This window comes from Budorcas taxicolor, chromosome 17 (genome assembly GCF_023091745.1).
Source record: "Budorcas taxicolor isolate Tak-1 chromosome 17, Takin1.1, whole genome shotgun sequence".
Classification (NCBI taxonomy): domain Eukaryota; kingdom Metazoa; phylum Chordata; class Mammalia; order Artiodactyla; family Bovidae; genus Budorcas; species Budorcas taxicolor.
Window position 1 is genome coordinate 51,834,598 of NC_068926.1, and position 27,153 is coordinate 51,861,750.

General features: G+C 44.5%; 1 protein-coding gene across 4 annotated transcripts in view; it reads left to right on the plus strand.

Annotated features, from left to right (window-relative positions):
• The window catches only part of CCDC92 (coiled-coil domain containing 92), a 41,348-nt gene that overhangs the window by 2,478 nt on the left and 11,717 nt on the right, over positions 1-27,153 (plus strand). The window contains exon 2 of one of the 4 annotated variants that reach the window (XM_052654749.1): positions 23,023-23,069. The exons of the other annotated variants lie outside the window; for them this stretch is intronic. The gene's annotated coding sequence lies outside the window, so the exon portion shown is untranslated. The remainder of the gene's footprint in view (positions 1-23,022; positions 23,070-27,153) is intronic. 4 annotated transcript variants of the gene reach the window in all.

Genomic DNA, 27,153 nt, shown 5'->3' on the forward strand with positions numbered 1-27,153 from the left:
TACAGTATTTCCATGAGATCCAACAAAGGCAAGTAGTACTTGCAGAAAGGCAGACTTCACTTTGACGTAAAAAGCACAAGTTGCTAATGATTAGAACGTCCAGTGGCAAGAAGGGACTGCTCTTTCCCTGCAGATTTTCTGAATAATCTGGTCCCCTGCTGGGCAGGAATGGCTGCTAGGAGGTACCCCCCTTGGCATGAGAGAGGTCTTCTGAGGGGGGCTGAGGGACTGCAGTGGCAGTCTGATTGGAGGGCATCGTGGTATCTTTTTTATTTCTTACTCTGACTTCTGCAGTTTGGGCATAACAACACCCCACACACCTACTTCCCTCCTCGGAAGATTGTTACCAGGACAGAGGCCTACCTGATACCAGAGATGATTCTAAGCCTACTTTCTTTGCATTTGTGTGGGGCTTTACAGGTAATAAAGCACTCTCACATCCTGTGTCTTATTTTAAAAGACTCTTCTTAATTATGCATGATTTTTTCTCTTGGCTTTTATTTTCTATAATAAACATTTAATCAAGAGGAAAATTACCCTTTCCTAGGAAGACAAGCAGGAGAGGCTTTTTTTTTTTAATGGAATGATGTCAGTCATTCTTTCAAGAGTCAGCAGGTTGTGAAGATGAATAGATATTTTTTTCTTAGCTGAAATCATTTTTTGAAAGATACTGGTTAAGGGCTGACTCTTGTGCTTGTGCTGCATTTTAGTTTGTTTACTTCATTACTCAAACATGACTCAAATTTCACAGCCAGAAGTCCAGTCATATCCACTGACAGTTTAGTTGCAGTTGACTTTTTCCCATGTCTGCCCCATACATGTTGGCAGGTAAAACACAGTTGAGAAGCAGAATCACAGTGGTCCAAAAAGATGAGGTGAATTGGAGTTTGTGTTTGAAGAAGGAAAAGATGTGTCCCATTTGTACTAAGCCCAAACCTGGGAATGATGATTTGTCAGTGATAAGAATGATGCTCTGTCTGTTACAACAAAGATGAGGCTATTCACTGTCAATCACAGTACATGTATTAAGTGGATCAGTGGGGTTAGGACTCTGTCTGTGGTCCAGGAGCAGAGCTGGAGGTTCCTGTGAACAGTAGAGAACCCAATAAATACTGTCTGCACAAGGATTTAAGTGGAACATGAGTTAGACCAGATTCTGAGCTCTTCAATTTAGGAAGAAGTTGGGGGGGTGGTAAAACAGCTCTGAATTAATGTATACGTGTAATTAATTTAAAAAAAAAAAACTTTAAAAAAGTTCCTCACTTTTGTTCTTTAGCAGATGAGTTTGTCCCATGCTTTTGTGCCTGTTATCCACCAGCTGGATTTGGGTGTGACTATTTAAATAACATAAAGATTTTAAAAATTTGCTTGAACCAGAGATGCACTGTTTATTTATACTTTATGCATGAAAGGAAAAGAGAAGAATACCAAGTTCTTCTGGCCAACCAAAAAATCAAATAAGGATACCTTACGAGTATTGATTTATTCCTTGAGGGGAAAAAGATTGCAGATGCTGTTTTAAATATTATGATCAGGACAACAAATTATCAAGTAAGGCAACCAGTTAGTAAGCAGCTTTTTTGTAGGTGAAAGGTTACATTTTACAGAACCTTGGCATAATCTCTGAAGGCATCTCACAGATGTCTTAAAAGACCCCTTTGTTAATCAGAAAACCAGAGTTTATGTTTTTACCCGAGTTTCCACACTGGGGAGCAAATGAATACTTTTATGATTATCCCTGTATACCACTTTATCAGAAATAACCATTTGAAGCAAGAATTCTCTACTCCTCTGGCCCTGTAAGGGAAGAGGGAATAAGTGTTGTCCTCTTTTCAAGATCCTTCCTACTAGCTGATTCTCGGGAGTGAGCAGTGCAATTCCATCAGCTAGCAAATGGCAACCCACTCCAGTGTTCTTGCCTGGAGAATCCCAGGGACAGGGGAGCCTTGTGGGCTGCCGTCTATGGGGTCGCACAAAGTCGGACACGACTGAAGCGACGCAGCAGCAGCAGCAGCAGCAGCAGCACACAAGAACAAGCCTGAGATCCTAAAACCTACAATAAAGAAAACAAAATAGAAGAATGCTTGTAATAATGGAATTCTAGGCATACAATATTCTGCTGCTACAATCTTTCTCTTTGTTGCCTCTTTGACAACACTTAAGATGTTACATTTAGATCCATGTAAGATCCATGATCCTTTCCTCTTCAGAGTTCCTCCCTACCCTGTTTCTAAATGCAGGCTGAACCCCTGTTATTTACTACATACGTAAGAGGATTTTACTCCTTAGAAGAAAAGTTATGACCAACCTAGGTAGTATATTCAAAAGCAGAGACATTACTTTGCCGACTAAGGTCCGTCTAGTCAAGGCTATGGTTTTTCCAGTAGTCATGTATGGATGTGAGAGTTGGACTGTGAAGGCTGAGTGCTGAAGAACTGATGCTTTTGAACTGTGGTGTTGGAGAAGACTCTTGAGAGTCCCTTGGACTGCAAGATCCAACCAGTCCATTCTAAAGGAGATCAGCCCTGGGATTTCTTTGGAAGGAATGATGCTAAAGCTGAAACTCCAGTACTTGGGCCACCTCATGCGAAGAGCTGACTCATTGGAAAAGACTCTGATGCTGGGAGGGATTGGGGGCAGGAGGAGAAGGGGACGACAGAGGATGAGATGGCTGGATGGCATCACCAACTTAATGGACATGAATCTGAGTGAACTCCGGGAGATGGTGATGGACAGGGAGGCCTGGCGTGCTGTGATTCATGGGGTCGCAGAGTTGGACACGACTGAGCGACTGAACTGAACTGAACTGAACTGAAGAGGATTTATGAGGCATTTCTTTTTTATTTGTTTGGCTGTGCCGCGTCTTAGTTTCTGCATATGGGATCTAGGTTTCCTGACCAGAGATCAAACCTGGGCCCCTTGCATTGGGAGTCTTGGCCACTAGACCACCAGGAAAATCCATCTGAGGCATTTCTCATGTGACATTGCTGCCACATATTAATGATGATTCCCAGGATTATTACAGTACTGATTTTCTTAAAGTCACACAGTCCACCTGGAAATGAGTGGCACCACACTCTGAAAGGGCCACCTTGAGTGTAACCTCACTGTGAAAACCCTGGCTGCCCAAGGTACAGGTCCATTCCTGTCATGGCTTAATCATCCAGAGGCCACCATATTTTTCTAATGGTTTCCAATGTAGTTTCTCTTACAATGACGAGTGTATGTGATGAGGTTCTTGCCACACTCCAGACATCGAAGGAGCTCCTGTTTCTCCAACCATCACAAGCATCAACTCAGGTAAAGGACACTGGTGTCACGTCTCCCTCAGTGGCTGTGGCATGTGGGAATAGATCCAGTTTTTAGAAATATCTGCCTTGCACTTTGGTGAGAAAGATGAAGAAAGGCTTTGCTGTTTTTTAAATTTTCTCTTCTGGGAATACAGCAGATCCTGTCCTTTTCAAGGAGGGGTCAATCCTTGTCTTCGATAGTGAGTCATCTATCTTTCGGTTGAATCATGGTGAGCAGACTAGAAAATCCCTGGGGAACAGAGCAGCAGCTTTCAGCCATTGAGACACTTGCTCACTGACATGTCCTATTGCACTGGATGGGGGTAGGGCTGGGGGAGGCAGGTAGGACATAGTCTTTGATGACAGAGGAAAAAGATACGTCATCCTTCTCGGCCTCTGAATTGTGTGATTGTTTCAAGTGAGGAATTCATTCCCATCAAGAAAGTGCTGGAGTCAGTTTTCAACAAAAAGTGATTTCTCAGTATAGTGAGGCTGTGGTATTAGGACTTGGTTCAGAGATGAGCAAAGTGCAACATTACTGTCTGAGGCCAAAGACATGGGGTTTTGGGGCGGGGGGCGGGGGGAGGGTAGAATCTAAATTGGAACAAATATGGCCAGAGGTGAGACCTTCCAGAAGACGTGCTGTGTGTTCGGCAGTGTTCTTGTGTCTCATTCAGTTGTAGAATGGAACTCAGCAGTTTGATGCTCATTGACTAAGCCTGGAACAAATGGCGCCTTGACTTCTACCCTCCAGCAGGCTATGGGCACAGAAGAGGGCCTTCCCATGTAGGCCCAGAGGCCCGTAGGACCTTCCTGGGTGGCTTTTCATCTTGAGTCTGAAACTCAAGTGGGAAGCAGATTATCTGTCTCTGAACCTCAAAGGAAAACTGAGTAAAGTTAGGAGTTGTTAAGCAGTTGGGGCCAGTTTCTTTCCACAAGAGATGCTGTGAGGCCTTGGTATGTTAGTATTAGCGGCCCACAGAAGTATCCTTGTGGGAAGGTTCAACTATTCAGCAGTGCGAACTGTTGAGCCCTGAAGTGAATCACCCAGGCTTCTTAGCCTGAATGAAATGCTTCAATGCCCTTTATCAGGACTGCCCAGTGACCGAGCACAACTTCACCTCGCACATTAAAATTCTACCTTTAGAAGTCTCATAAGGGACTTTGCTGGTGGTCCAGTGGTTAAGACTTTGCCTTCCAATGCAGGGGCTGCTGGTTCGATCCCTGGTCAGGAAGCTAAGATCCCACGTGCCTCAGGGCAAAAAACCAAAATGCAAAACAGAAGCAATATTGTAAGAAATTCAATAAAGATTTTAAAAAATGGTCCACATTAAAAGAAAAATCTTAGAAAAAAAAGTCTCATAAGCCTACTGAGTTTTTTAGATGAAGGTCCCATTTTTTGTCTGTTAAAGCTCTCGTGTTCACAGTCTGTAAGTAGGGCACCTGGCTGCTTCTGTCCAGTTCTGAAAAATCCTGCCAGGTTTTCTTTTTTTTTTTCTTACAATTCCATTGTGACAGTTAACTGCCTCTTCTGATTCTGAATGATACAGTGAATGTGTAGGGCCTTACAGCTTTATTTACAATCCAACCTATAAATTGTAGACTCCTGTTATAAGTCTAGACACATTTAAAGTACCATATCCAGAAATTAAAAAAAAATATTTTAGAAGTCTTTTTGATGGTCATTGTGTCAGCCCTTTGTACATGGGTACCCTCTACATCTGGTGAAATTACTAAGTGGTGACATGAAAATCATTTTCCTTGTTTGAATCAGACAAATTTGTATTTACAAATCCCACCCCTCTAAAGGGGAGATAGCTAAGCCACTCTCTTGGTCTACATGCCCCTGCCTTCCTGCCCATGTGAGCCTGACACATAATGTATCTCATACAGTGCTGTTGAACTGCTGAAATTGGAAGATACCACTCCTGCTGAATTATCCCCTGCAGCCCTTTACACGTGCATGTACAAGGCCGGGGGCACAGGAGCAAGATGAGAAAAATCCTTAGGAGCTGCCAAGGTGCTGCCTGGGGAAGGCCAAAGTGACTAGTTACAGGGACCCCTGACAGCTTCCAAAGGCCCTTGCACCATGGGTTACGAGATCGGGGCAAGTACAGCATGATAAAGAGCTGCCAGAGGGGACCGGTCAGGGACTTCCCTGGTGGTCCAGAGGTTAAGAATCTGCCTTCCAATGCAGGAGACTCAGGTTGATCCCTGGTCAGGGAACTAAGATCCCTCATGCCGCAGGGTAACTAAGCCCGCTGTCCACAACAAAAAGCCAGTGAAGCCAGAAAACAACAACAAAGGAGGGACTGAGGGACTGGTCAGTGCACAAAGGATGCCTGGCCAAAGACAGCCTTGACCATGGCATTCATCAAAGGGAGAATGTTTCTGAAATGGCCCCAACATAGGGTAACATGAAGACCGTTAGAAACGTGAGTTCCTCCCCGAGTGAGGCACCCTCACTATTTTCACAATTGACCACAGTCAGAAGGGGAATCAGGAAAAAAAAAGAGTAAGAAGGAAAAGCAGAATCACATGTTGCAGTGAGGGTGATACGTCTTGCCTGTGGACAGACCATGAGGAAGCAAAACGAAGACAGAGCCTCCTCCTCTGCTGGAACTCTGCCTTCCAGGGACTGATGTTCTGTTCTGGGAGCTGCTAGTCTTCTCTCCTCAATTATACACAAGTTATTACTGATTTACTTTAATATACCTTGATGTACCCATACATACACACACGTGGTTGAAGGTACATTTAAACAGTATATTTAAACGACAATGCACTATTTAGAGATTTTACATTGTAGTTTTCATATCAGAAGCCAATTATATATCAATTGATTTTACTGTCTTAATTTTGGCTTTAAAAATAAGTGTTCAAAAATAGCTAGCATGTGTATACTTAGAGCTGATTCACATTGTTGTATGGCAGAAACCAGTGCAACATTGTAAAGCAATTATCCTCAAATTTGAAAAATAAAATTGAAAAAACCAAACAGTAACAACAACAAATATGGAGCAGATGGTTCGCAGGAATTCTGAGGTGATAAGGTGTGTTTTCCCTATTTTAATTTCTTTACAAATCTTGAGGTAAAAAGTTAGCTAACTGCTTCACCATCAGTCCAAAGAGAATTAGGGATTTTAGAAAAGAAATATTACTGTAAGTTGCATTAAAGGATAATGCAACTGTTGATACTAAGACTTTGTCAGATAAGTATGGCATCTTAAAACATTACTCAAAAGAAAAATTACGCAGCTAATGGAAATAGAGCAGTTTTATAGGTTAACACAATGTAATATTGTCTGAGAGTTTTTAAGAGCAAATGATAGAGATAACAGTTTCGTACATTATAGCTCATTTTACTTGTATGCTCATGTTTAGATTTATCTACTCTTAAATAATGGTCAGTAAGGAATTTAGTAACTTCAGTTTAATGTAGCCTGTTGGCAGAAATCCCGCTTTTTTGGTATGAAGTGATAATGTGTAGGATCATCTGTTCCTCCCCCCTCAGGAATGTAAGCTCCAGTAGTGGCCGGGTTCGCATCTGTTTTACTTGTAGGCGTTTCTCAGCTGTCCTCCGAGAGGTGCCTCACTCAGAGAGATGCTCAGAGAAAGGTGGTTTCTCCACTGAAAGACTGCACAGCGATACTTTATATCCCCCAACAGAGGGAAACAGAACCTTCGTTTACATCCCCAAAGTCTCTGAACAATGTATGAAAGGCTTTGCCTCAAGAGTATTTTAATAATTCTTCATGCATCTTCTGTGTTCTGTTGGAATACCTTCCTGTACTTAATACAGAAGCTTTTTAAAGAAGATAAGTAGCTTTTCAGTTTGCACCTGTATCATTTCTAAACTGGGATTTTTATAACCTGAGTAATGTATTTTGGAATCGACCTTTTTGAAGTAGAAGACCATTTTTAAAATTACCAGCTCAATACATTTCTTTAATTTCTCCAGTATATTTGTGTAAATTACAAAGTTTAAATTATGGCCCTTTTTTGTAAACAGGGTTTCCTGGTGGCCATGAAGCCTGTAGTTTCATTTCTCCCAGCCTGGAAATCTTTTCTAAAAGTGCCACCACATGTAAAAGATTAAGAGTTTGGGTATGGTTTCATAAATTTCTTAGGGAGTCTTTAGAACCCTCCTAAGATATATGCAAGTATTTAGTGGTCTCCTGGGCTTGGGGATGTGGTTTCAATTCCTGGAGCAGGACAGTCCCCTAGAGAAGAAAATGGCAAGCCACTCCAGTATTCTTGTCTGGAGAATCCCATGGATAGAGGAGCCTGGTGGGCTACAGTCCATGGGGTCACAAAGAGACACAACTTAATGGCTAAAAACAGTAACAAAAAGTGGTCTCCTTTAAGACAGGAATTCCTTTGCATTCAAGAAACATTAAAGCCTCTGAACATCAACATTTCTAGGAGTGCCCTGAACGTTTAGATCAAAGTACCCCTGTTGAAAGTGTATATTGGGTCAACTTGGATATATCCACTTAACATCTGCAGAAATATGCAGCTTTATCACTGTAAATTTGGAGTCCCCTTTGGGGGGTTCCAGAATTACCTTACATTCAACCTCCCCATTTCCCAGTTCACTGAATCATTCAAACAAGAAAAACAAAATCTCAAACTGTTCCGATAATGGGAAGAAAATGATTGTATTCTTATGCAAATTTTACATACAGCTTCTTTCTTCTGAGCAAAAGGGGAAAAAAAAGGAAATGCATATATCCTGACGCAAAACAGTGAGATGTGTAAAGCAGTGCCTTTCTACACACCTACCTCACCAAGAGTTGAAGGTGTGGAGAAACCCTCTCAGACAGGCAGCCTGGTGGTCTCTCACTGACTGTTGCCTCTCCTCCCAGGTCAGGAGCCCTCTGTTATAGGAAGGAGGCTGCATGGCTGGGACTGTCCCTCCTGAGCGCTCCATCACCCACAGTTTACTAGCAATCCCAGAACCCCAAGGAGAGCAGGATAAACCTCAAGTCAGGAGGGAGAAAAGGCCCGCCTCAGATTAGACTGCCTCCAACCCAGTGCTGTGACCTTCGGGGCAAGACCATTCTGCCTTGAGGGGGGTCATCCTGTGTGTCATAGGCTGTTTAGTGGTACCCCAACCTCTACCCACCAGATGCCGGAAGTGCCCCTTCCCCGGCTGTGACGGCCCACAAGGTCTCCAGACCTGGCCGGTCTCCCCCAAGAACACCACTGCCTGACTTGGTCAGACTCAAAATTGAGGTTCACTAGGAGGATGCTCCCCCTCGAATTCTGATTGCCCTTACGTGTCTCAAGTCATAAAATTTACATGCCTATTCTGTGTATTTTTTGGACCAAAATGACCAACAGTATCTTGCCTCAGCTGTAAAATAGTGACTGTGTATAGATTCTCTGAGGAAGAAGACAATCTTCCATAGAGGGTGTTCAAGCAGGTCAGTCAGGCTGCAGAAGCAGACCAGCTCCTCAGAAGACTCAAGGGGTGTTACTTTCAGCGCTCTGGATTGTATTTGTCTCAGGAAGGAGTCCCTGTCCTCCTCTCTTTCCCCTCCCCAGGCTGGTTAGCCATCCAATTGTTGATCTGAACAGGCAGACTCAATCTCCATCTGAATAAAGAAAGTGTTAGAAACTACACTTAATTCAACCTTCTGTATGAAGCGAGAAATCCCAAGCCTCTCCTCTAACCAATCAGGAAACCCTAAAATGTCAGTAAAACAGATAATGATTTAAATTGTATTACTAAGATGATAAATTATCAAGTAAGGCAAACAATTAGAAACGCAAACTTTTAGAAATTAGGAGTAACATTTTAAGTGACTCAGCAACAGTTTTGGAAGTCCAAATGTCTTAAAACACTTGTTTGATAATAAACCAAAGAAGTATACACCTTTACACACATTTCCACACTGAAGAGCAGAGTAAGCTTGTGGTTCCTTAATAGAACTAGCTTCTTAGTCCAGTATAGTCCAGAATTTTCTGCAGCCTTCAGTTCAGTCACTCAGTTGTGTCCGACTCTTTGCGACCCCATGAATTGCAGCACGCCAGGCCTCCCTGTCCATCACTATCTCCCGGAGTTCACTCAGACTCACGTCCATCGAGTCTGTGATGCCATCCAGCCATCTCATCCTCGGTCGTCCCCTTCTCCTCCTGCCCCCAATCCCTCCCAGCATCACAGTCTTTTCCAATGAGTCACCTCTTCTCATGAGGTGGCCAAAGTACTGGAGTTTCAGCATTAGCATCATTCCTTCCAAAGAAATCCCAGGGTTGATCTCCTTGTAGCCCAAAGGACTCTCAAGAGTCTTCTCCAACACCACAGTTCAAAAGCATCAATTCTTCGGCGTTCAGCCTTCTTCACAGTCCAACTCTCACATCCATACATGACCACAGGAAAAACCATAGCCTTGACTAGACAGACCTTAGTCGGCAAAGTAGTGTCTCTGCTTTTGAACATACTATCTAGGTTGGTCATAACTTTTCTTCCAAGGAGTAAGCGTCTTTTAATTTCATGGCTGCAGTCACCATCTGCAGTGATTTTGGAGCCCCCAAAAATAAAGTCTGACACTGTTTCCACCGTTTCCCCATCTATTTCCCATGAAGTGATGTGACCAGATGCCATGATCTTCATTTTCTGAATGTTGAGCTTTAAGCCAACTTTTTCGCTCTCCTCTTTTACTTTCATAAAGAGGCTTTTTAGCTCCTCTTCACTTTCTGCCATAAGGGTGGTGTCATCTGCATGTCTGAGGTGATTGATATTTCTCCCGGCAATCTTGATTCCAGCTTGTGCTTCTTCCAGTCCAGCGTTTCTCATGATGTACTCTGCACAGAAGTTAAATAAGCAGGGTGACAATATACAGCCTTGACGTACCCCTTTTCCTATTTGGAACCAATCTGTTGTTCCATGTCCAGTTCTAACTGTTGCTTCCTGACCGGTATACAGATTTCTCAAGAGGCAGGTTAGGTGGTCTGGTATTCCCATCTGTTTCAGAATTTTCCACAGTTTATTGGATCCACACAGTCAAAGGCTTGGCATAGTCAATAAAGCAGAAATAGATGTTTTTCTGGAACTCTCTTGCTTTTTCCATGATCCAGCAGATGTTGGCAATTTGATCTCTGGTTCCTCTGCCTTTTCTAAAACCAGCTTGAACATCAGGAAGTTCACGGTTCACATGTTGTTGAAGCCTGGCTTGGAGAATTTCGAGCATTACTAGCATGTGAGATGAGTGCAATTGTGCAGTAGTTTGAGCATTCTTTGGCATTGCCTTTCTTTGGGATTGGAATGAAAACTGACCTTTTCCAGTCCTGTGGCCACTGCTGAGTTTTCCAAATTTGCTGGCATATTGAGTGCAGCACTTTCACAGCATCATCATTCAGGATTTGAAAGAGCTCAACTGGAATTCCATCACCTCCACTAGCTTTGTTCATAGTGATGCTTTCTAAGGCCCACTTGACTTCACATTCCAAGATGTCTGGCTCTAGATTAGTGATCACATCATCATGATTATCTGGGTCTTGAAGATCTTTTTTGTACAGTTCTTCTGTGTATTCTTGCCACCTCTTCTTAATATCTTCTGTTTCTGTTAGGTCCATACCATTTCTGTCCTTTATCGAGCCCATCTTTGCATGAAATGTTCCCTTGGTATCTCTAGTTTTCTTGAAGAGATCTCTGGTCTTTCCCATTCTGTTCTTTTCCTCTATTTCTTTGCATTGATCGCTGAACAAGGCTTTCTTATCTCTTCTTGCTATTCTTTGGAACTCTGCATTCAGATGCTTATATCTTTCTTTTTCTCCTTTGCTTTTCACTTCTCTTCTTTTCACAGCTATTTGTAAGGCCTCGCAGACAGCCATTTTGGCAAATTTGGCAAACAGGCAAATTTGGCCTTGGAATGAGGAATGAAGCAAGGCAAAGACTAATAGAGTTTTGCCAAGAAAATGCACTGGTCATAGCAAACACCCTGTTCCAACAACACAAGAGAAGGCTCTACGCATGGACATAACCAGATGGTCAACACTGAAATCAGATTGATTATATTCTATGCAGCCAAAGATGGAGAAGCTCTATACAGTGAACAAAAACAAGACCAGGAGCTGACTGTGGCTCAGATCATGAACTCCTTATTACCAAATTCAGACTTAAATTGAAGAAAGTAGGGAAAACCGCTAGACCATTCAGGTATGACCTAAATCAAATCCCTTATGATTATACAGTGGAAGTGAGAAATAGATTTAAGGGCCTAGATCTGATACATAGAGTGCCTGATGAACTATGGAATGAGGTTCTGCAGCCTTAGGAGCAAAGAAACATGCTTGTTTCATGAGCATCAAGAAAAAGCACTGGGGACTTTCCATGGTTAAGACTTCGCCTTCCAATGCAAGGGATGTGAGTTCAGTCCCTAGTCAGGGAGCTAAGACCCTACATGTCTGGCAGCCAGAAAAACCAAAAGGTAAGACAGAAGCAATATCGTAACAAATTCAACAAAGACTTTTAAAAAATGGTCCACTCAAAAAACTCGTAAAAAAAAAAACAACAACAACCACTAGTATTCCCCTGGTTAGCCCAAGCCAAAAAAGAGTTGTTTGTTTTTTTTTTTAAAGTAGACTAGAGAAGCTTAAAACATAGGAAAAGGAAAGAGCAGAAGAGTTTTTTGGTTTTTTTTTTTAGTTTTTTAATTTTTTTAATTTTAAAATCTTTAATTCTTACATGTGTTCCCAAACATGAACCCCCCTCCCACCTCCCTCCCCATAACATCTCTGTGGGTCATCCCCATGCACCAGCCCCAAGCATGCTGTATCCTGCGTCAGACATAGACTGGCGATTCAATTCTTACATGATAGTATACATGATAGAATGCCATTCTCCCAAATCATCCCACCCTCTCCCTCTCCCTCTGAGTCCAAAAGTCTGTTATACACAGCTGTGTCTTTTTTCCTGTCTTGCATACAGGGTCGTCATTGCCATCTTTCTAAATTCCATATATATGTGTTAGTATACTGTATTGGTGTTTTTCTTTCTGGCTTACTTCACTCTGTATAATCGGCTCCAGTTTCATCCATCTCATCAGAACTGATTCAAATGAATTCTTTTTAATGGCTGAGTAATACTCCATTGTGTATATGTACCACAGCTTTCTTATCATTCATCTGCTGATGGACATCTAGGTTGTTTCCATGTCCTGGCTATTATAAACAGTGCTGCGATGAACATTGGGGTACATGTGTCTCTTTCAATTCTGGTTTCCTCGGTGTGTATGCCCAGCAGTGGGATTGCTGGGTCATAAGGTAGTTCTGTTTGCAATTTTTTAAGGAATCTCCACTGTTCTCCATAGTGGCTGTACTAGTTTGCATTCCCACCAACAGTGTAGGAGGGTTCCCTTTTCTCCACACCCTCTCCAGCATTTATTGCTTGCAGATTTTTGGATCGCAGCCATTCTGACTGGTGTGAAGTGGTACCTCATTGTGGTTTTGATTTGCATTTCTCTGATAATGAGTGATGTTGAGCATCTTTTCATGTGTTTGTTAGCCATCCGTATGTCTTCTTTGGAGAAATGTCTATTTAGTTCTTTGGCCCATTTTTTGATTGGGTCGTTTATTTTTCTGGAATTGAGCTGCATAAGTTGCTTGTATATTTTTGAGATTAGTTGTTTGTCAGTTACTTCATTTGCTATTATTTTCTCCCATTCAGAAGGCTGTCTTTTCACCTTGCTTATATTTTCCTTTGTTGTGCAGAAGCTTTTTAACAAGCGGAATATGGGGCAAAGGATGTTCTGCCCCCATAAGGCATGCACGCGTTTCACCTTCACCTGCCAAGAACCTAGGAGTTCATGGCTAAGGGTGTGGCTGTGGAGTCAGAGGGATGAAGCCCCACCCAGCCCCTGGCTAGTAGTGACTTTAAGGAGCTCATTTAACCCCTTCAGCTTGTTTGCTAGCCCTGTGAGATAGGAGGCGGCTCTCTAATCCTCAGAATGTTTGTAACACTCGGTAGCTCAGTGCCTGGCATGTGAGCCCTCAGTACAAGGTGGTTCTGCCTTTGGCCTTGTTCACCCTGAGTCCCTGGTGCCCAGGCTGTGTGGCTGCTGCCCTTCCCGGCCCCTCCCTTCCCCACTGCATCATCCCTGCCAGATTCAATTCCCTCTGGTAGTGCTTTGGCTCTAATGGGTAAAAACTCAACTTTCCCCCCATTTCCTCTCTCTTCCAGCTCAGCTTTTCTGAGTGACTTTTAATAAGCAGCTCAAATCCAGCCCTCACTTTTCTGTTTGACTTTATTTTTCACCACTCGCCGGAATGCGTTTTCCATGTGGGACAGTATAGTGGTCTCTCTGTGACTCTCAAAACTTCATTCTCCCCTCCTCCTGTGTATACCCTGCCCATTGTTGAGGGTCAGCTTCAGTCCCGGCCTCTTGAGACCAGCTAGGTCACTGCAGCCTTAGCCACTCGATGTTTCTCAGGCAGCTCCATGTGCCCAGTGATTTGTAAGGTACCAGGAACACTAACATGATTGGGATGTGGCCCCCACCTGTCTGGGATTCACAAAGCCTCATGCGGTAGTCAGGCAGGTAAATGAGAAAGAGCTCCAGGTACTGTGCTGGGTTACCCTTCCCCTGGTCCCTGACTTGGCATCCTCACAAGGATTTAATTATACTTTGTTTTATTTGTACTCTGGCGGCTGAGCCTCACATCCCCAGTAAGCTGTAGGCATAGGACTGAGTACACAGTGAGCACTTTAGAACATATGCTGGCTTGACCTTTAACCTCAGTGCATATGTAAAAGGAAGCATGGTTGCTCAACCTGTTGTAATGGGCCTCCTAAACTTCAGAAGAAAAATTAGAAGACAAAATTGAGAGGACTTCTCTGGTGGTCCAGTGGTTAAGAATCTGCCTTGCAATGCAGGGGATGTGTGTTCGATCCCTGGTCAGGGAGCTAATACCGCATTCCTTGGAGCACCTGAGCTCATGAGCCACTACTGGTGAGTCCGCGGGCAGCAACAAAAAGCCCCACCTGATGCAACGAACATCCCACGTGCTGCAACTAAGACCCAAGGCAGCCAATTAAATAAAGTGAACTTCCATAATACTGAATTATTAAAATATAAAAAATAAAAGATGATGATGTTAAGCTCCTGGCCATCACCATAAACCTCTTGGTGACTCAAACGGTTTCTAGGCCTGCAGAATTCATTGAACGGTGCATTTTTCAATTGGGAATTTATAAAATGAAAATAAAGCCTCACCCTCTGAACCAAATAAACTTAGCCTTATGGAAAAGTCACCGCATTGTCCTTTTTCTCTCGTTCCATCACGGGCCAGAAAAACCATCATCAAAGCTTGGCATGAGCATTTCCTGAATTTCTGAGTTTCTGCCTCCACTGGAGAGGTGAGAAAGTATGAAGCCAGCTCAGTTCCCACGGGTAGAGCCACCTTTCGGGTTTGGCACTGTGTCCGTGTTAGTGCTGGCGAGCACACACAGTCGGCCCCTAACAGAACTAACTGTCCAGGTGTCAGTAAGCTGTGCCCAGTGGGATCCTGTATGTCACAGGCTCTGCAGAGCATCCTCAACAAGCCCCCCTTCCCCTCCCACTGAAATTAGACTATATTTCCTTTGTATGTGGCTTGAGAGATTTGGGGCATTTTTATTTGTAAAGTTCCCAGAGGCCTGCGTGAACTAGCACTGCTTCCTCCTCTGGCTTATCCCCATGCCCGACAAGGTAGTATTGATATTTCCAAGTCCTCTCATGTCACTAATACAATATACACTACCTAATGTGGCGAGGGGTGGAGGGGAGTCAGACCAGAGATTGAAATTGCCACTAATTCTCAACTAGAACCCTTTCTTATTAAAGGGCCAGCTCAGATTACTAGAGGGAGGCATTCCATGCTCTAAATGCTCATATTATAACGGAGGGCAGAGAGAAAACCCTGTTCTCATGGAGCTTGTATTCTAGTCCTGTAAGAAAGATCAATAAATGACCTAATTTTAGATAGTGATTAGTGCTGTAAAGACTCAAGATGGGATGGGAAGATGATAACGACAAGATAGTTGGGACTTCCCTGTCAGTCCACTGGTTAAGACTCCACGCTTCCACTTCAGGGGGTGTAGGTTCAATCCCTGGTCAAGGAACTAAGATCCTACATGCTGGGCAACCAAAAAAAGAAATTTTCTTGAACTGAGTAAAAATGAGAATACAACCTATCAACTTAAAAAAATTGTATTAAGAATTGTTAAAGTGTTCTTGCAGTGCAGAGTGACAGCAGGCCCCGGCAGACTCCGCAGTGGTGTTATCTGGGAGCCGGGGGAACACGCATGGGTGGTGCTCCACGTCAGGGTAGTAATGGCAGACAGCACATAGTTCCAGGCACAGTTGTAAATACTTCAAATCTGTAAAGCTTAGTGTGGTTGCCCCAAGTCACGTTGTTGTTTAGTCGCTAACTAATGTCTGATTCTTTTTGACCCCATGGACTGACTGTAGCCCACCAAGCTCCTCTGTCCATGGGGATTTCCAAGCAAGAAAACTGGAGTAGGTTGCCATTTCTTCCTCCAGGGGATCTTCCCAACCCAGGGATCGAACGTGCATCTCCTGCATCTGCAGGTGGGTTCTTTACCACTAAGCCACCAGGGAAACCCTCCCTAGCCACATAGGGCAACTTAAATTTGAATTAATTCAAATCAAAATAAATAAAGTTTTCCTTTTCTCTGACATACCAGCTACCTGTGTGGCAGGGGCTCATGTGGCTGGTGGCCACATTGTTGGACAGCAGAGAAGAGAGGATTTCTACCACTGCAGGAAGTTCTCTTGGATAGCGGCTCGTTAGATTAACTCATTTAATCTTCACAACCACCTGACTAAAGTAGATACTGTTTTCCCATCTTGCAGATAAGGAAAGTGAGGCACAGGGAGTTTATATATAACTTGTCCAAAGGCCCAGACTTAACAGGTGGCAGGGCCAAGATTCAGACCGGGGCCACCAACCTCTGGATCCAGAGCCCAGAGGTTCATCCCTACCTGCCGCATCACTGGAGCTCATCCTCAAGTACAGCTCTACCTTCTGCAGACCACCGCCAACAGGATTTTACGTCTTGGTAACATCTTATCTCTGAGTGCTTTACAGTTCAGCTCAGTGAAGTTCTACGCTAAGGGTTAGATCTTTCCTGATTTTAAAAGTGTTAGCACAGTTTCTCCTTCCTTAAAAAGAAAAAGAGGGACTTTCCTGGTGGCCCAGTGGCTAAGATTTCATGCTCCCAATGCAGAGGGGCCCGGTTTTGATCCCTGCTCAAGGAACTAAGATCCCACATACTGCAACAAAAATTGAAGATCCCGTGTGCTGCAACTAAGACCTGGCATAGCCAGATAAATATTTTTCAAAAAGAATTATGTGGTTATCTATAAGGCTGACACATAAACAGTAAATAGTAGCCATAATGACTATTTTTGTGAATGATGTTTAGCTTTACATGATTTAAAAATGCCTTTGAGTATTTTCTTGCCCCAAGTGCCTCAGACCAACCCAGAGGCTGTGTCTGGCCAGAGCTGGGGGAGACGGAACAGACTGTCACCAACACCATCACTGTCTGCAAGCTTGCTTCACTCTGCAGTGGTCACCCCCTAGAAAAGCAGAATAAAGCCAGTGGAAAAGCATCTCTGGGCATCTGTTTTCACTGAGACAGGAGCTGCTTCACACCCTCCCACAATCACCAAAAGAAGTGCCCCACATGATCCAGGGTGACCATCCAGTTACGAAAAAAATGGGAGGAAAAACAAATTCCACCAGCTCCCAAATGACCAATAGACTCCACCATATTTTGGTCCAACCAGGAGAAACTGAAACACCCAAGAATTTTGGACTTCAAATGGAAAATCTGAGCACTCTAAACCAAAATTGCCAAGTTCCAAGAATGTGGATACAGGCACTTCACTGGCAGTCCAGTGATGAAGACTCCATGCTCCCAATGCAGGGGGCCAAGTTTCAATCCCTAGTCGGGGAACGCATTTCCACAGGTCGCAACCAAGAGTCCTAATGCCGCAACATTAAGATGGAAGATCCCACGTGCAACAGCTAAGACCTGGCTAGCACAGCCAAGTAAGTATTTTTAAAAACACAAACATGTGGCTACATTATTGAAAGTATCTATTGGTAAAGTGAGCCCTGAAAGAGTGCCATGAATGGAGGATTATTATTAACCCCACGGAGGAAGCATGAGGTCAAATATGAGAGGAAAACAAAGGTCATTGTACAAATAGAAAAAGGGACACAAGAAAATAGTGTCAAGGTCAAGGACAGGAAGAATGAGAAAATACTGAATTGCATCCCCTTCTCTGGAAAATCCACATGAATATAAAATGCAGTGATTGTTTTCTTTCCCCAATTCCTCCTTCTCCCCTCCCACAGCTGACAGATAATCTATGAAATACAGTGGCCCTTCCTCTTATGTTACCTTTCTTTGTTTTTATTTATTTCTACTGGGATAATGGCTCATACTGATGGCTTATTTATCTAAACTGAGCCAAATTCTGTTGCAAAGACAAACCTTAAATTACCTGCACAGCACCTGCCTCCCTTGCCTCGTTCCCACGCGCATCAGCTTCATCCGGATCTCAGCGTTGCTTGTTTGTTTTAAATGCCAGACCTTCTTAATAGATCAGTGTTTTGTGTGGAGTTCTTCTTCTTCCCCTGGAACTCAATGAGCAACCTACTAAAGAACTGGAATATAGAATTCTAAGAATTCTCCTGATCCCTGACACAATAAAGAATCATTGTGAGTAGGAAGAGCTTCATGGGAGATGCCCTAAATGCCATCAGTAAAAGTGCTTCATTTATTCTACACAGCACAGGAAGCTCACAGAAAGGACACTTCTGAAGACGCGGATGATCTATCTTGGACCTGTCAGCTCAGTAGACAGACAGTCAAGAGGTCAAGCAACCACAGGTGGACATGCTGCCCCAGTCAAAAAGGTTCTAGGGAATGAAGAGCTAGGTAAATGCCTTTTTTAAAAAGAATAAGTTTATCTTCTTTTAAAACTATTTGAACTCACCTGAATGCAAAGGAAGTCCAAAAGGGAGAGGATTTGTGTAAATGTATGGCTGATATTTTGCTGTACGGGAGAAACTGGGCTTCCCAGGTGGCACCAGTGATAAAGAACCCGCCTGCCACTGCAGGAGATGCGTGAGAGATGTGGGTTCGACCCCTTGGTCAGGAAGTTCCTCTCGGGGAGGAGCACAGCAACCTACCCTAGTATTCTTACTTCAAGAATCCCATGGATAGCAGAGCCTGCTGGGCTATGGTATACAGGGTCAAAAAGAGTCTGAAGCGACTTTGCACACGTGGTAGAAATGTACACAACATTGTAAAGCAACTATATGCCAATAAAAAATAATTTAAAAAAAAGAAAAAAAATTCAAAAAAGGGTGTTTAAGGGAAAAAGCCCCATAAAAATATTTTATTAGTGACCACCAGAGGATATGTAATTACTGAAACTAAATGGTTGGCCCTGGTGCCTTTAGTCACTGACTTGACTATTGTTGGACTGTTTTAATGATTTCAGAGATCTTTACTATCCTTTAAACTTGCTGGAAATAACCCATGTAGGCCCATTTTGTAGAAGGGCAAGCTGGGAGGTGACTTGATTTTGCATGATTGCTTAGCTCAATTATAATGCTGTCCCGTATGACACAGAGGACAGTGGAGCCTGGCATGCCAGAGTCCATGGGGTTTCAGAGAGTTGGACATGACTGAACAACAACAAAGGACGACAGGACTGGGAATGGACAGAGCTTTCTAGAATAGCACAAGGATTGTTGTTGTTGAGTTGCTAAGTTGTATCTGACACTTTGCGATCCCATGGACTGCAGCACAACGGGCTTCCCTGTCCTTCACCATCTCCCTGAGTTTGCTCAAACTCGTGTCCATCCAACCATCTCATCCTCTGTCATCCCTTTTTCCTCTTTCCCTCAGTCTTTCCCAGCATCAGGGTATTTGCCAGTGAGTTGGCACTTCACATCAGGTGGCCAGACTATTAGAGCTTCCACCTCAGCAACAGTCCTTCCAATGAATATTAAGGGTTGATTCCCTTTAGGATTGACTGGTTTGATCTCTTTGAGAGTTTCCAAGGGACTCTCAAGAGTCTTCGCCAGCACCACATTTCAAAAGGATCAATTCTTCAGTGCTCTGTCTTCGTTATGGTCCAACTCTCACATCCATACATGACTACTGGAAAAAACATAGCTTTGACTAGACAGACCTTTGTTGGCAAAGTGTGATGTCTCTGCTTTTTAATATGCTGTCTAGGTTGGTCATAGCTTTTCTTCCAAGGAACAAGCATCTTTTAATTTCATGGCTGCAGTCACTGTCCACAGTGATTCTGGAGCCCAAGAAAATAAAATCTGTCACTGTTTCCACTTTTTCCCCATCTATTTGCCAGGAAGTGATGGGACTGGACGCCATGACCTTAGTTTTCTGAATGTTGAGTTTTAAGCCAACTTTTTCACTCTCCTCTTTCACTTTCATCAAGAGGCTTTTTAGCTCCTCTTCACTTTCTGCCATAAGGGTGGTGTCATCTGCATATCTGAGGTTATTGATTGATATTTCACCTGGTAATCTTGATTCCAGCTTGTGCTTCATCCAGCTCAGTGTTTCTCATGATGTACTCTGCATATAAGTTAAATAAGCAGGGTGACAATATACAGCCTTGATGTACTCCTTTTCTGTTGCGGAACCAGTCTGTTGTTCCATGTCCAGTTCTAACTGTTGCTTCCTGACCTGCATACAGATTTCTCAAGAGGCAGGTCAGGTGGTCTGATATTCCCATCTCTTGAAGAGTTTTCCACAGTTTATTGTGATCCACACAGTCAAAGGCTTTGGCATAGTCAATAAAGCAGAAATAGATGTTTTTCTGGAACTCTCTTGCTTTTTCCATGATCCAGCGGATGTTGGCAATTTGATCTCTGGTTCCTCTGCCTTTTCTAAAACCAGCTTGAATATCCAGTTCACATATTGTTGAAGCCTGGCTTGGATAATGTTGAGCATTATTTTACTAGCATGTGAGATGAGTGCAATTGTGCGGTAGTTTGAGCATTCTTTGGCATTGCCTTTCTTTGGGATTGGAATGAAAACTGACCTTTTCCAGTCCTGTGGCCACTGCTGAGCTTTCTGCCACTGGAGTGGTTTTATCTGCATATCTTAGGATATGCACAAGGATAAAGGCTTGTGCTTCTGTGTATCAGTGGTCATCTTCTTAGATGCCCAGTGAGAGTTTGGCTAAATAGGTTCTATTAGCACTACTGAAACAACTAACTAGTTTACTTTATTGTAAGTAATAAAAGAAAAGTATGGCTAAATTAAAGTGTATAGAGCTTTGGTTAATGATGCCTTTCTTTCCTTAAAACCTATACTCTTATTAGTCAGGCCCACAAGATAGATAAAAGAAAAGCCCTATCAGCTAAATCCATTGAAATGGTTCATCTGTTTGGCAAACCACACACAGAGTTTTTTTTAAGCAAGTGTTCACTTGAACACATCTCAGCCTCAGAAATACAGTTTAGGATAGTGATCATCAAGCAGTAACATTTAAGAAGTATCTCTTATTTCATTAGTGTGAAAAGACAGTTTGGCATTTGGGTCACCATAGCTTAGAGAAATCAACCCGCAGACAATTAAAATCTGCAGTAATCACAGTCAGATGTAGAAATGGAACCACTCATCAGATATGACCTGCTAATTTTCCTTTCCATTTAAAGGCAAATATCACTAGGTAGAACTAGGTGTATGGTGAGCCGTGAGGTTTTATATGTCCCTAGATTGTTGGCTCAACCACAAGCTTGTCAGAAGCTCACGAATGGCATCTCTATTAGTTGCAAATGTTTTCTGCTCTAGCTTCTGAAATGAAGCTATTTGGGTCATCCTTGGGGAAAGTCAGCTGGAGGCTGCCCAGAAAGAGCAGGAGGAGGACAGGAACGGCCGAGTGGCGCCATCACAGCCCCACCAGCCTTGGCCACCTCCTTCCTTAGAAGCACCTTCCCTGAAACAAGAAGCACTGAGCTGTGTGCTGACGTGATGCCCCGAGGGCAGCCCCTCCTGGCTGGGGTCGGGGGGGCGATGGGGTGCTGGTGCCCCTGCCTCCTGGAGTGGGGTCTGCCGTAGTGGGTGAAGTCACCCAGTGTTCCAGGAGGCCCCAGGCACTCCTGGAAGGTACCGTGTGGCTTCAGACCATGGGACTGCACGTGCTTGTCTTTACCCTGCCTGCGCTGCCCACTCTGAGGGCCTTTTAGACAACCTGAAACACAGACCTGCTTCATTCCTGGGACATTTTCACACAGAAGGGCCAAGCCCCTACCGGTGTACCGACACTTGACATATGATTTTTTTATGTAGAAGCCCAACCCGCCCCCCCTTAAACTATGAGCTAATCAGACTGCAGAGAGTCATGGTTCATAAATCCATCCTGTAGGCCTCCAGTGACTGCAGACTTCCCAGACGACCAAGTATCGTATTTCCCCACCTAATTGCGGATCCCTCTAATCACATCTATTACAGCTTTCATGTTAGGCTGTGCATTCTTTCAAGGAGGAAATGGCTGTCAGTGGCTAAAGAACTATTGATGGGCCTTATATTTTATGATGGATAATGTCAGAGAATTACAGGAAGGTATAACGTGGGGGTGGGGAGGTACTCAAGGGCTCATCACAATCATTTTCTGCATGTCTCAGGGACACTAAATTGTTGCTTTTATAAAAACTGCCTTCCCATCAATTTTTCTCCGTTCTGGTAAACCCAAGACTACCCTGAAACAGCATAATTAAAACATATGATACCACTTTGCTAGTAGATAGTTAGTGGTTATGTTTTTTTAAGAAACACTGCTTTATATTTTTCTCCAACTATAAAGTAATATATTTTCATCATTAAAGAAGTTTTATGTGCTCAGTCACATCCAACTCTTTGCAACCCCATGGACGATAGCCCGCCAGGTTCCTCTGTCCATGGGATTTTCCAGGCAAGAAGAAACTGGAGCAGGTTGCCATTTTCTACTCCAGAGGATCTCCCTGACTCAGGGATCGAACCCACATCTCTTGCATCTGCTGCATTGGCAAGTGGATTCTTTATCAGTGTGCCACCTGGGAAGCTTACAGACCATCTATTAAAAGATGATACGCACTATCCACCCAGACAGAGAACAGACCTCACAAAATATCTCCACCCAGTTTCCACTCATGTGGACAAGTGCAAATTTAGTTCAGGTACCACTTTATCACAGTAGACCAGACATAGGTTAAGTACTTTATCTGAGACATCCCCTGGTCACTATGTCTTGTAAGTACTGTTATTGTTCCCTGTGTCATGGGAGGACACAGTAGGGGCAGACAGAGGCTACAGTTAGAACGTGGCTGAGTCTGAATTGGAACCCAAGGTTCTGATTGGTGTGCTAAGTTCTCGACCCCCGTTGTATTAGTTTTTAAAAATATCCCAATTCCTTAAGAATGATTAACAAACAAGAGTTTTTGTTACTTTAAAAAACAGTCGCACCTTTTATTTTCAGTGTCCTTTTTGCTTCTACTTTTTAATGGTGTCCATTCCTTTTATCAATATTTTTGGAGTGGCTGATGAATGCTTTCGTCTCCTTGAAATGCCGTTCTTTTTCTTGGTGCCCCAACTCTTGAGGACTCTCAGATAACTTATCAGTTGAATTTCTTAAATAATATGTGCAAGTAGAAATGACAGGGTCGTGCAACTCACAACAATGTCTTTATCCAGGATGGTTGTGAACGCAGAATAACGTCAGGATTCACTTCTCAGAGACGGTAAGTTTCCCTTCCTACAAGCAGGTATCCTGGATTGAGAGCTGATGGCCTAATTAGCCTTCGACCTTCTTGTAGCTTCTTGTAGAGTCCTACAGATTGATTCAAAGTAGGAAGTAGGTTCTACTGTCCCTTAGGGTGCCTGGCTCCGCCTGCCTGTCTCTGTTCACTTCCCTGAATGGCTTCTCTCCAGTGAAAATGGAAAAGGCCATCAGAAAACGCCCCATCTGCTTTTATGTTTTCCTCTTTGGGAGGAACTTGAATCCTTTGCTAGCTCATTTTCAAACTTAGATGATGTTCAGGAAACATCATACCCTAGTGTGGGACCACGTAAACAATATTTGTATACCGACCAACATTTACATAAAATAATATAGCTAACGTTTATGGAGGACTTACTATGTGCCAGACACCATAAGTGATTGCATTGAGCACTTAACCCTTTTTATGTATTTATTTGGCTTTGCCATGTCTTCATTGCGGTGCGTGGGATCTTCAGTCTTCATCGAGGCATGCCAGATCTTTAGTTGTGTGGCATGTGGGATCTAGTTCCCTGACTAGGGATTGAACCCGAGCCCCATGCATTGGGAGCTTGGACTCTTAGCCACTGGACTACCAGCAAAATTTCAGCACTGGGACTGGCTCCCTTAGATATTATGATGGTTTCGGTGACAAGATAGGGTTAGATTTAACCCCTAAACACTCAAGCACCTCAAGACTTTTGCCTTTCTGCCCTTTTTTTAATCCCACTGTGCTAAGCAAATCTTTGTTGGGCCGCAGGTTCTTGACCTTGAAATACAGAGGTGTGGAAATACAGAATAGTTGGTTTTGAAGGTCTCTTCCACCCTCAGCCTTTCCCGAGTGCATGAATCTACTTAGGGCACCACCTCAAGGCTGGGAACCATCTCTTCTCCTCTTACACTTCATCACGACACTCGCCACCTTTGTCCTCTGGCCAACCTTCATATTCACCATGACAGTGCTTCAGCTAAAGGACACCAGAGTCACATAGAGAGTTCCCACAAGAAAAGCCGCAGAGGTCCTTATGCACAAAAGGCTTGGACGCCGAGGGTCTGGACAGAGCCAGGCAGCTCCTGCTGGGTCTCAGGCCCTGCCGAGCACCTGCAGAGGCAGCCGGACTCCCGTCTTTCTGGTGGTTCACAGCCTGAGAACCAGATGTGAATGGGTTATAACTTATTCATGACTAGAATCTAAAATAGCTTGTTATAACTAATTCACAGCATCACGTGAGTACTGGGTGTGCTATTTTTTTTTTTTCAGATTCTAAAATTATTACCCTATTTCCACAAGCTTTGTGTGGAGCAAAAAAGATAGGTCTACTTTCGATCACCCAGGAACAAAGAAATGTCCCATTTTTAAATGGCGAGACCCTTCCCTAACAAAGATACTCCATTTCTTTTAGTCTAAGAAGTGTGGTCCAGGGATACTTTAAAATATTGCTTCTGGCATGTGAAGAAATTACGGGATGAGGTCATGTTCGAATCAGCACTGTGGCAGTGCTTTTTTATTAATGCCCTGTAATTCTTGTTGAGATTCCCCACTCGGCACCCTCGGGAAGCCATAGAAAAGTATCCGAAGCTCGTACGTAATGCAGGAAGGAGTGCAGACATGGAGAAGAGGGGCGCACAGGGGTGGGCGGTGGTTTGCCAGGAGCAGTGTAGACTGCAGGACCAGTGTGCAGAGCCCCGTGCTGGGGTGGGGAGTGGGGCAGACGCCGAGGGTGAGAGGCCAGCAGCGTAGGCATGCCGGGGGAGGCTGAGGGGAGGCAGCTGGCAGGCAGGGCCTCTGGGAACGTGGAGTTGGACCCCAAGAACGTCAGAGGGATATGACACGATCAGGGCTATGCCTCGAGAGGAGAACATAGGCAAGATGTGAGTGTGCCTAGGAGAGCTGTCAAAGCAAAAGCAAGGTACCTGTTTAAAAGGGGAAAAGATGAATCTGGCTCGAGTGCCTCTGCCACTGGAGTCCCAGAGCCATTTCTGGCTGCTGGTGGCCGAGCTGAGGCACTGCTTTTGGCCCCAGAACAGGCTCCGTGCTGACGCGGCCCCCCGAGGGCTCCTGTGAGCCTGGCCTTGGACAGGGAGAGAGGGATGGTGGCCCCGGCTCCTGGACTGGGCACAGGCCAAGGATCAGGACGCACGCGTCATGTGACAGTACCTCGTCGTCTCTTCCTGTGCTGCCTGGCAGCTTTCCAAAGAAAGGCTGGCTAGGCCCAGAATGCCCTCGCCCATTTCCTGGAAACCCTGGCTGGTATTAAGAGCAAGACTCAGGACTTCCCCAGTGGGGCAGTGGTTAAGACCCCTCACTACCAAGGCAGGGGGTATGGGGTTCGATCCCTGCTAGGGATCGAGTGGTGTGGTCAAAAAAAAAAAAAAAGCAGAATTGTTGGTGAGTTCTTCTGCTGTGTTGGATGGACAGCAGAGCCTTCTCGGTCATTGTCTCACCTGAGTGTAGGCAGTGGTGACTCTTGCCTGCGTCAGCAGTGGTGCTCCAGGCCCATCCTGGTGGTCTGCCAGGGGTTGCGGGGAGGTGGTGGGGATTGCATCCCTTCCGGCCAAGACGCTCCTGCAACGGACGGTGCTCCTTTCCCCCTCGGCCACAGAGCACTATGAGACACGTGCTTTGTGGAGAGCATCTGAATCCCTGAATGAAACTGAGATCCACGCACAGGACCCAAGGGCGAGGAGCAAGGCTCGGATGCGGCATTTCTCGAACTACCCCTTCACTTGTGGGTAGGTAGAAGGTTCCTGTTTTTCCCCAGAGGGGTGTTTGTGAAGTGACATAAGTGGTGGGAAAGCACTCTTTGTGCTCGTGTGGGCAGAGACAGTTCCATAAATAAGATCCTAATGTCATCACTTACACAGTGAAGCCCTGGAAGGGAGGAAGGGACATTAGTTGTGAGTTCAGTTGACAACTGGACGTGAGCTACTGACGGGCCATTTGTCCTCAGGCCGAGACAGAGCAGACCCAGCAAGGTCGGGGTCCTCACGTCTCTCTGAGAACCGTCACGGAGAGCATGTCATCACCAGGAGATGATGTTAATGTCCCTCCCCACTCTGGGAAGCCGTCGCGGCCTGGTGCCAGCCTTTACAGAACTCAGCCCTTTTCGAGTGTTAAGTTTCTGAACATGTAGAGCAAACAGCAAATTCACAGAAATTTACTTCCCTAGTGAATTTGCCAAAGTGGGAGAAACACATGATGTGGCCTAACCTCCAAACACAAGGTAACCGGTTCCGCAGGTGGGCCCACTTTGAGATGCCCAAGGCGTCTGCTTCTGCCAGGGTCCCCTGGGGAAGATGTGGGTGGAGGGCAGGCTTGCCCTCTGACTGCTACCCCGGCCGGAACCTCGTCCTCCGCAGCGAGGACTGCATCTCCCAGGGGAGAAGAGGGCCCGTGGCCAGGCCACGCTGCCTTTGACCAGGCAAATAACTGTAAAATTGCCGACGGCTCCTGGTAACACTGAGAGAAGAAACGGGATTGCCTCGAGACAAAAAGCTGCAGTACAAAGAGCCCACAACATGTAGTATGTGCGCTTTTGACCCGAAAAATGCAGTGTTTTGGCAACCATGCTTTATGGATGTCACCCTCCATTACTGGCTGACACAGCTGAGGGGGCCTGAGTGCCTTTGCTCAAGCCGGATGCATTATTCATCTGCAGCAGACGCCTCCATTTTCCCTTCATCCGTCGCGCTGACCCTTTCAGGGAGGGGTCACGAATGCTCCTTCATGTCTCTGAATCCCGTAGCGCCTCAGAGATGCTGAATTCAGCCTCCCAGGACCGATTCTATCCCTTCCTCCAGACTGTCTGCGTCTCTCAGCTGCGTCTCCTTGATCTAAACAGGATGCTTCTGTAGCTTCATTCATGTCAGCTTCTTGGAAGGATTAAGTCGTTGCAGTGATTCCATGTCATCAGTAGCCAAGGAGATGACATTAAACCATTACCTTCTCTCTTTTAAAATATTTATTTTATATTATTTATTCGGCTGTGCCAGGTCCTAGTTGCATCACGTCAGATGTTTAGTTGCGCCATGTGAACTCTTAGTTGCAGCATGTAGGATCTAGTTCC